Here is an 8,404-nt window from a genome sequence, read left to right on the forward strand (position 1 = left end):
AACATGGACTAAAATCACATAATAAATAATGCTAAATCATTCAAATAGTCCAAGTAAAGCATGCTAATGGACTTCGTGCACAAAGCTAACAAGCTAGATTGAACCATGGCTATACAAAGCAAGTCATGCATGGTCAAAACAACCAAAATTAGAGCTAAAGCATGTTACAACATGGACAAAAGCTTCTTAAAGTTAAGCCAAAAGCATGCTAGAATGACATGTTAAAGCATGATGCATGTTAGGCTAATTCATGGAAATGCACAACAAATGCATGGAGCATGCAAGGGCCAACAAAACCCACCCAAAACATAGTCATGGCATGCTAAAACAACACCAAAAACCTACTGAAATTGAGTCAACATAAGCTAGGAAGACATGCTACTTCATGAAGCATACAAAGCTAGTTTATGAGATTTACACTACAAGTGTATTGAGCATGCATGGTGTAACAAAACCAAGCAAAAATAGTGGCATGTCATAGAAAGATAACCACAAATACAACCTAAGATATGGCCAACATAAGCTTAACAAACATGCTCACACATAAGGCATTCAAAGCAAGTAAACACATCACAAGGAGAGGGGATGACCCTCTCCTATTTAAGACTCCAAAACCACCTTTCCACCATTGAAAATCCTCTAGATTTCAGTGGTAGAAAGGTCATGCAAAGGTTGCAACAAGAGCCTAAAGGGATGGCCTAAAACAAGGCTTAACAAGCCTAAGAGGGGAGAGATCACCCGAAATGAAAAAGTGATCTTAAACAAACTTCTCAAGCATGCAAAAAAAGAACTTTTTCCAGTTAAGAGTTAATCTTAAAAACATATGCAAGAAGGGGTAAAAGCTTAAGCAAAAATGGGGGATCTAAAGGTTAAAGACTCACCCTTGAAGACCTTCTTTACAACTGCAACTCCAGCAAATTCTTTGAGCTCAAACCAGCCCAAGAACGCCAAAAATAACCTCAAGAAGCCTCAGCAACACAAGCAAGGTGTTTGAGTGTGTGTTTGTGTACAAACATGAGACAAAACTACACTTTTAAGGCACAAAGATGAAGAAACAAGGAGATATAGATACAAAGCTATATCTATATTTCAAAGCTCCAAATTCTCAACCTCTGAAATGGAGGAGGAGCCTCTCTTTATATAGAAGAGAGGCAATGCACAGCTTGTTAAACAACCTTGAAAAGAGGCTTATCCCTCCATGTACGTGTATGTGTAGACACCCCATTTTTGACCGTCCTCATGACCTGGACGTCACCATTCGGACACTCGGTGATTATCCATGTTCGTGTTCGTTTTGAGTTCCCGGAGGCCTTGTGTAGACACCCCATTTTTGACCGTCCTCAAGACTTGGACGTCATCGTTTGAACACTCGGTGATCATCCATGTTTGTGTTCGTCTTGAGTTCCCGGAAGTCTCGGCTCGCGCGCCTTGCCTCAGGATCTCTCGACTCGACTATTTAGTGTCTGGTTTTGCACCGAACACTTGTGTTTTACCTTGGAGGGGCAGGGAATACCTTGTGAGGCATCCCCACACATCACCGGCCATGGCCAAAGGCCACCGGCTGGTGTTTTGCTGCCATCGGCAATGTATATTGCCGGTCGGCATTCTTTGTTGCCGGTCGGCAGTCCATTTTGTCAAAATGGCAATTTTGAGCAGCCGACTACTGTTCATCTACTTTTTGTAGATATTTTGTGCCAGCTGTGATAGCTGGCACCCACTCTGTTCCCCTCCACACACGTGTATGGAGGGATTTCCCTCTAAGCAAGCTTGTTTGGAAAGCTTTGCAAGGGGGACTTCTATAAGAGGAGAGGTCTTCTCCTTGTTCTAGGTTGGCAAGTTTGAAAGAAAAACCAGAGCTTATACACAGATATATCATCTCTCTCTATATTTCTCTCTCTCTCCTCCCTTAGTGTGTGTTTGGTAAACCAAAAGTGCATTTTTGCCTTACTTTTGCACTAATACACACACCATTACACCTTGCTCCGAGATTGAGTCACTTTGAGGGTTGATTCTTGAGCTTTTGGACTGATTTTGATCAAAAGAAGAGGGCTGCATTGGCTGTTCTTGAGGTGTGCTTCAAGGGTAATCACTTTGCTTTAGTTTCCCCAAACTTGCACTAGTTTTTTACCTATCTTGCTTGCTGATTTAGGTTTTATGCATAACATAAAAAAAGCTTATATTTTCATGCTTAAGAACTTTCATTAAGGGTGTTTTGTGGTTTGAGTTCAAACTCACCCTCTTAGGCCTTATTTGGCCTTTTTGGTGCTTCCTTTGTGAGGCTTTGTTTGCTCGAGTGTTTTAGTCTTCTCACTACTGAAAACCAGTAGATTTTCAGTGGTGAGGAAGGTGGTTTGAAGTCTTGTATAGGGGAGGGACACCCCTCTCCTTTCATTGCCTCATTTCCTTACCTTTTGGCTTAAAGGGCAACATGCATGCTTGATTGATTTTGGCCCTATTTTAGAGTTTTTTTGGTGTTTCTAGGTCACATGTTATCTCTTTTTTTGGTCGGATTTGTGCCCTTTTGCATGCTTAACATACTTGCTTTACATTCCTCTATTTGGCCTAGAAATGCATCTTGTGTTTAGGTCATGATTCTTGCATGTGTTAGCCTAATTTCATGAAGGTATTGGCATTACTTTACCATGTTTAAGGCCTGTTGGCCATCTGTTTCAGTCATGCTTGCCATGTTTGATGTCCTCTCTTTGTGTTTTGGCTTGTAAGCCTTGAGCATATTGGCCTCTAGCATGCGTAGCTTAGACCATCCTCATGATTTGGCATCATTTAGGATCATATTTCAGCCCATAAATCATGTTTGTATGTTTGCATATGTGACCTCTTTCATGCTTTGAGGATGTGCCCTTTTATGCCTAGAAATGAGTTTTGGTGCATACATCTCATTGGAGCCACTTAAGCTGCCATATTAGTGGGTTTTGGAGTCCATTTTTGCATGCTAGGATTCTGTTTTTGCTTGTCTAATTCATGCCATGAATGGTCATGTTGGTGGAAGTAAAGTGCCCCCTTTTTGTGCCTTAGCCTTAGGCCCATTGGCTTGCGTATTGGCACGAGTGTTTGTCCACCATTTTGGGCACTTTTGGCCACTGTTTTGGGGTGGATTGAGGTCTGCCCCTTTACGGTTTAAGTCCACCATTGCATGCTTGTCTCACGTTTGTTGCATGATTGCTTCATTAGGTGTTGTAACATGATGATCCTATTGCTTAAATCGTCCATGTTTGCATTGCATCTGCATCTTGCATACCTAGCATTGCATACTTGCCATGGTAGTTGCATGGCATTTGGCATGCCTTGCATCTTAATCTCATGTTGTATCTTTGAGTCATGTTTGCATGACATGCATTGCATTACTTGGTTTGGGGTGCAAACCAAGTGTGAGGGTTAAGGAGCGTTCATACTATAAGTGATGTAACGCGTCTTAACTCTCGGTCACCGGGGCCCTTGACTTCGACATGATAGGGTCGTGGTCCTCATTTGTGTGTTGCATGCATTTTTACATCAAATGGCAAGCTTGATCTCTTAGGCTATCATGCCTAATTGATGGCTCGAGGATCGAGGGCCATGCTTCCCTGAGTTCAATACATGATGGGGAACTGACCATGCTTACATGTGCCTGAAATCCCATGCCATATACTGTCTGTCCTCTGTTGCTGTCAAAACTGTCTTCTGCAGGAAGTTTCTGCCGATCGGCAGCATTCAGTGCCGACCGGCAATTTGTGAATGGCCGATAACTCCATCAGTAGCCGATGGAAGTTATATATGGCCGGTGGGCATTTCCTCCAACCGATGGTATTCTACAGTGTGCAAGGAACCTGTCCCAGAACTTTGGCATTTTTCAGAGAAGCCAGGTAGTGAAAACAGAGGCAACAATGGTATGGTACAGGCTTTCGGGGCAAGACGGGTTCGAGCATGCATCATTCGCGCATCCCAAGGCGGGGGCTGTGGCCGCCTTTCTTTTGGCATCCTTTCTGTTAATTAATTAGAAATTCTGTAATAATTACTGTATTTATTATTCGGACTGTAATATTTATTTGGACCCTCCGAGTGAGGGTAATTGTGTAATAAGTGTGCGTGAGTGTGTGCATGTCTTCCAACCCCACGTCTTTCTTCCCTTTTATTTACCTGCTTATGATGGTAGACTAGGGCATATTTAAATTAGCATACCTTATGCTATGCATGCGTGCATCCATACATTTGTCTTGCATGCACCGGGCTCGGCGCATCATTCTAACTGCATCTGTATTTCAATTCCAAATTGAATACGTGTTAGTTACAGCATTTCACATGCCATGTTTAGGATAGCCGAGCCTATTTGGATTGCATCTTTGCATGTGTTGCATTAGCCATTTCAAATATGAACTAGGATCATGCATGTGATTACTAACTAGTTCCTGTCTTGGCTTGGAGTACTCTGTAAGTTCTTTTGCTTTAGCATCCTTGCATGCGTGTGATTGTTGCCATAACAGCATGATTACCATGAGGCTAGCTGCTTACGTGATATAACTACTTGAGTGCCTGTGGATGGAGGTTAAATTACCTAAATTGGGATAACGCATTAAAACTGTGAGTTTTAAGCCCACTAGATAGTGGCAAAACCATCTTTCCCAAAAGCCCACTTGAGGGTGGCAAAACCTGCATTTTAGCCTACTTGCGAGTAGCAAACCATTTTCAAAACAAGCATGAAATGTTTTGTTCCAATTTAGGCGATTTAGTCTATATTTGTTTGCTATGTGCATAACATAGTAATGCTAGGCTAATAAATGGAATAAGAACACATGATGCTTTCAAAACAAGATATCACGGTTAGTAGAGGCCGATCTTCCAATCGGGCGAGAGGGGGTGCTCATAGCTGACCTTCCCCAATCGTACCCAAGTTCCCGAGCTGAGGCAACTTTGGTGATGACGGACACGTGGCCTTTGGCACCGAGTCAGGGTTTCCTAAATTCCCCCATTTTAAAATATTTAGGTGGCGACTCTGTATCTGGCAAAGCAGTCCATGTTTGACACTTCTTTTCAAAAAATTTGTTTCTCAAAACGATTTGCCAGATTTGGACTCTTTGGTTCAGATTAAGAACCGTGACAACAAATCGAGTCCGAACTGTAGTAAGCCCGCAAAACGAACAGAACGGGACTCACCCTCCCGGGGCATTCGGGGACGTCTACAGTTTCTGGCGACTCTGCTGGGAATTTAGAGAGCTTGACTCGAACTCATGATATCCTGTTTTGATCTCATTTATGTGTCTCTTTGCATTGCATGTGCATTGGTGCGCCTGGGACACAGTGCTTGCCATCTGCCATTCCTGAACGGTCTGCCGGAGGCTTGTCTTGTCAAGGCATGACCATAAGGCTGACCGGTTATGGGCTCTGACAGCATGGGAACACAAACCCCGGTTTTACCGGGGCACCCTTTTTGACCATTCGACCTAGTGCATATCGAAATCCGTAGTGACCATTCCAAGCTAGGACAGGTCGCTTACCCGATGTTAGGTTGTTTGAAAATTGCTGCGTGCATAGTGGAACCCTAGCTCCTGACAAAATAGGACAAGGAAACCCTACCCCAACATAGGGGTGTTTTGGCTCTCTTTATTTGCTATGTGCTTTTAGAGTGTATCTCTACAGGGACGTACATATCAGTTTGCAAGATTGAGTATTAGACCTGAGGGCATCAATATCAGTTTATGAGAATCAGTTATCTGCGGGTACCAGGTTCAGTTTTGGAAACAGTGATTCTGGGGAACAGTGATCAGTATCGAGGAACAGTGTGTTCGGCTTACCAACTGTGTCTTATGAATACCCAACTGTGCGTTGTATGTGTTTATATTACACCGTTGTGCTGTCCGATTGTTTGTTTATTTACTGCTTTATTTATCTTTTTGCTAGGTAGTTTAGCACCATTGCTTCCAACCCGGTAGATATTCCCCAAGCACTCTGGATTAGAGGTCGTCGGCTCCATCGATCTGAGGATCTGGTAGACGGACAACCAGTGTACCACTCTCTACCCCCGGTTACTAGACGGAGGATAGCTAGGCAGAGGGCATCAGTTCAACAGTCAGTACAGAGGACTTTATCTACCCCACCTGTGTACAGTAGGGATCAGGGTTCTGTTTCACTTACAGAGAGGGAACATACACCGATAATACAGTCAGAACAAAACAGTATGGCTAGTTTAGAGGAGATGGTGCGCCAACTCCAAGAGAGCATGAAAATGATGCAGCAGGATACTGTCCGGCAGGCAGAGTTCGCCAAGCAGCAGACCACGGTTATGAGTGAACAAGCAGAGTTAATCGTGAGGTTACAACAGCAAAACGGAGCATCTGCTTCGCAACAAGTTCTTCCCCCGCCAGGAATTCCTACCCTCGGGGAGACAGCTAATGTTCAGAATGACACGGACATTCCCATTGGACCACCTCCACCCTCGATCCTACCCCAAATCCAACCCCAGTTGTCCAAAACACCCACCAACCCACCGAACTCTCCTTTCGAGTTCGAGACAGATCCCACAGCATTAAAGCTGAGCAAGCTCGAAAAGCTGTTCAAAAGATCCCAGGGAGTCAAGACCATCCCTGACATCGAAGATGGGTATACCGACGCAGCCGTGACGCTGCCTGACAGATTTAAGATGCCGCACATTGACCGATTTGATGGGTCTGGAGACCCCATGGTGCACCTAAGATTGTTTTCAGACATCCTAAGGCCAATGGGCCTCACTAGACTGCAGAAGCTGTCTCTATTTGGCCGGACCCTGTCGGGTGTAGCGGCCATATGGTATGCCAAATTGGAGGATGACGTCAAGAGAAGTTGGGATGAGATGGCTGAGGCCTTCATCTTGTAGTACTCATACAATACACAAATCGAGATTACGACCTGGGATCTCGAGACAACGAGGCAAGAACCCAAAGAGAGCTTCTCAGAATTCGTAACCAGATGGCAGGCTAAGGCTTCGATGATGACCTTAAGGCCCACAGACAAAGACCAGATTCGGATGATTGTGCGCAATCTTCAGCCGAAGCTAATGCAGAAGATGATTGTACTCCCCTTCCCTACCTTTTCAGATCTACATGAAATGGGGGTGCAGATTGAGGATGCCTTAAAGCAAGGCATAATTGATAATGACCGGGAGCAACCCCGCAGAACTTTCAACCGTAACACTAATGCAGGCCCGAGTGGCACTACAACTACCAAGACCTCCGAAGTGAGTATGGTCACCACCAACCCTCCCCCGAGAACTATGGCAGCCGCACCATTCTCCGGTGTGTCCAGAAGCAACCCACAAACAGTCAAATACCCACCCAAAAACACCAGAACCTTCGCTCCACTTTATATGCCCCTGTCCAAAGCTTTGGGGGTCTTAATCAGAAAGGGGCATCTGAAGCCCCTAGAGCCGCGGCCCTTACCAGAAAGACTCCCCGCTGCCCACAACCCAGCCAAGTATTGTGCATTTCACTAACAGCACGGTCATGACACCGACCTGTGCTTCCGATTGCGTCATGAGATTCAAGATCTCATCGATAACGGGGTGATTTTGCCTCCCGAGAAACCCAACGTTACTACAAACCCTCTCCCCACACATAACCAAACTCCACCACCCAAAAGAGTCAACTTCATCCAAGCTGGGGTCGTGCCTTACGATCCTAGCATCTATATCACTCATTCCCACCTGCCTATGCCGGAGGTGTTCCTTCCCGATTGCACCGATTTGTGCATGATGCACATCTCCATAACCCAACCTAAGCCAATGGTGGTGACTATCGAAAACAGGAGAGAGAAGACTCCAAAGGAGATGGGGGTTGTTGAGCCAGAGTCTGCAGAATCTGGGAGTGGTGTTGGGAATGCTTATAGTCCGAGTGACTACATTTTGTCAATAGGCCAGGACATGCCAGATATGGAACTACCAACAGAGGGGGAGCTGTGTGTGATCCAAGGGGACAGTCTGGGACAAGGAACGGATGATGTAACGGCTGTGGAAGATGACCTTGCCAAGCTCCAGTTTTACAGTAACCAAGATCCAGGGGATTTAGCCGTCAATTGGTTCGATTATGAGGAATCAACAGAGGCTACGGGATGGTTAGACGATCAACCAGATGTGGTGGAGGAGCTTCAGCCACAACAAGGCCCGGCAGGGGCAAGAATATCAGTGACAGCCGGAAGGGTTGGAGAACAGAGTGCATCGCCGGAGAGCGCCGGTGTCAAGAATTTTGCTCGGGATTGGAGCATTTCGAGTACGAGGATTATTGAACAGTCGGCTGCATTGACATAGTCGGAACAGGGAAGATTCGAAGATTCTGAGAGAATCAGGAAGGCAAAAGCCCATGTGGGGATTGAGACTGCTGCGAGTACAGAAAGGGAGAATGCCGCGAGCGTAGGAATAGAAGGTGCTGCGAGTAAGAGAACA

Source organism: Camellia sinensis, chromosome 8, assembly GCF_055761805.1.
Source record: "Camellia sinensis isolate YWXY chromosome 8, ASM5576180v1, whole genome shotgun sequence".
NCBI lineage: Eukaryota > Viridiplantae > Streptophyta > Magnoliopsida > Ericales > Theaceae > Camellia > Camellia sinensis.